The sequence below is a fragment of the Glycine soja genome, chromosome 9 (genome assembly GCF_004193775.1).
Source record: "Glycine soja cultivar W05 chromosome 9, ASM419377v2, whole genome shotgun sequence".
Lineage (NCBI taxonomy): Eukaryota > Viridiplantae > Streptophyta > Magnoliopsida > Fabales > Fabaceae > Glycine > Glycine soja.
Window position 1 is genome coordinate 19,987,452 of NC_041010.1, and position 2,787 is coordinate 19,990,238.

At 36.5% G+C, this 2,787-nt stretch overlaps 1 pseudogene; it reads right to left on the reverse strand.

Annotated features, from left to right (window-relative positions):
• Positions 1-213: 213 nt before the first annotated feature.
• Positions 214-2,421, reverse strand: LOC114368246 (annotated as a pseudogene).
• Between the last annotated feature and the right edge of the window lie 366 nt (positions 2,422-2,787).

A 2,787-nucleotide genomic window follows, 5' to 3' on the forward strand; every position in this document is an offset into this window, starting at 1 on the left:
CAGAAGCGCTAGGTGTAGGCCAATCTTTCAATTTCAATAACTGCGGCCAACCATTTTCAAGAATATGCCCTTCGAAGTATCCTTTCATGAAATGAGCAAGCTCAATATCAACATGTCAATATTAAAATAACAAAATGCAGCCATAATGCAGAGTAATTTAGCATAAATGATGAACCAAAAACAGTGCAATAGATAAAACCAATACAAATTCAATCACCAAAAAGAGAAGAGGTAAATATATATTTGTACCTTAGACCCATCTAAGCAATCTATGGCCTTAACCATCCCGTTTTCATCTTTTTCTTTCTCATATGTTGTCTCCAGAATCCCTCTCCATATGACCATTGGATCCCAGCTTAAAATGGATGACCCATCAAATACTTGCTTAACAATAATGGGCTCACTAGTTTTCCAATGCTTTCTAAAACTGCCAATCCCATCAGTTTTGATATCGTCAGATGCTGGACAATAAAGATAATTATCATCACTGGCTTCTCTATGAAAATATTGGCAAAGTCTGAGATCATTTAGCCCAGTTTCCGGTGGACCATCAGCATTACTAATTCTACAGCCACTAACCATTTCCTCTACATTTTTGACCAACTTTGCAACCCGATTCATCTTGAAAATTGGACTTAAATTTAATGTAGAATAACCACAGCCACCATACTCCTTAGGGGGACATGGAATACTTCCGTTGTCATTGGATCTCCAATGCAGAAATTTACTTAATATATTTCGATCAAAAGTTTTTGCTTGCTCTGTTTGAGGTTCTTTATTGTGATCTGCAGTTGCTTCTTGAAGATCTCGACAGCAATTAAGGCACAAATCATATGAGCAACTTGGACAACATCAATGATAATCAGTAATAGGTATCCTACAGAAATTACTGCAAGAAACAAATAAAAATAAATAATGAACCTTATACTATCTACGAATAAGGAACAGGTGCATGATACTTCACCACCCACTAAAACCAACCATTCAACAAAATTTGTTACAAATGTACCAGCACATCTGCTCATCTGTGTTCAATTTTATCCTCAGAAGATCTATTTCAGCACCTGAGAGAGAAACCATTTTTACAACATCAACTACTTATTCACCACACAAAAAGAAAACCAACATACACAACCACAAAACTACCAGCAAACCCAAATACCACGCAACTTCTTTTCAAGTTCTACTTGAAAACACTGTTCACGGCGGATCTGCTTTATCACCGGAAGCACCGAGGACAGCAGCACGTGGAGATACTGTAACTTATCAAGAACAGGTATCTCGCGTATCCGAATCTTAGTCCCAGAAAAAGCAAAAAATTGACTAAGAAGAAAAGAAATTACACATGCTAAACTTGAAAGGCATATCCTAATCTCAGTTATGAATTTTAAAAGTATAGGGACCTAGTTAAACAAGAATCATGTGATGTAATAACTGCATCCATAGAATTAACCAAACTTACAACAAATTAAACCCTACCGTAGAAGATTGGGAATCAAATAAAAGGCATATTTTTATTGGATTTCGAGACATCCTAATAAAAGCAATAAGCTTTCAGAATTAGATTAACTTATGTCATTCTGTATTCAATGTTAAGCTTAAGATAAACTCATGCAAATCCTAAATAAAATAATTATGTGCAGAAATTCTGATCCCAAATTACATTTCATAATCCATAAAGTCCAAACTCCAGAAGGTAGAGAGATTACCTTATTGTGTGCTGCAGAACCCCCATATTGAAAGGCTAATGTGTCGCCCATGGACTCATAGACTTCCATTAATTCCATGGCCAAAGGGTTATCAAGATTGATATACGGGGTTTCAATAAATCCTAAAGCTTGTAGCTAACATCCAAGCGCAGCTAGTCCATAAGCATATTCACGAATATGTTAGATAACTTTGTAGAAAACCCTAAAATACTAGAAGAGCTTTAGCTTAAGTTTTCAAACATCTTTCTATCATGTTGATCTCAGTGTCAGTAACAGGGTCCTAGATCTATTCTCTGAAATATCTCAGCCAACAGAAAAAATAACATCAATTAACAATGAATAACCATACGGAAAAAGTAAATCACCCTGATTTTGAGAAATGCTATAATCGATGATGATGATAATAATAATAATAATAATAATAATAATAATAATAAATCCCCTCTTGTGAGAAAAAAAAATGGCAGCATACAAGAGGAGCATGGCGAAGAGAGTACCGTTTAGAGAAGTTGCTGTCGGAGGTGACGATGATCTTGCTCTTGTCCCTGGTGACGGTAATGGAATCGCCAAGTGCACCGGCCTTGTCACCAACCTTAATCCTATCCTGAAGGAACTTCTCCAGAGAAACAATGTCCATAATCTTATCCTCCACCAGCTTCGTGCAATCGATCACGAAGCTCGCTCCCTTCTTCTTCCCCTTCACTCCACTCATTTTCGCGCCTCTCCCTTTCTACCCTAGTGATGGTGATAAGCACTAGGCTAGGGTTTCTGTATTTTAAAACGCCAACAACACCTGCCGTTTTGTTATAAGCTAGGTCCCCTTATTCAAAAACAACGATGTTTTTACATATAAACCCGTCGTCGTTATCATTCCACCTAGTACATTCTAAGGCAGTTACGTAAAAGCATCTTAGAATATGTGTCATAAAAAAAATTATTATTCTTAACTACAAAATTGCCACTGCGTGACATTCTAAGATGATTATCTATAACCGTCTTTGAATGTGCGTCGTAAAAAAGTAATTTTTTAGTAGTGCAAGTTCTTTCTGCCTTTACATTACATTGGTTCTATCAATCC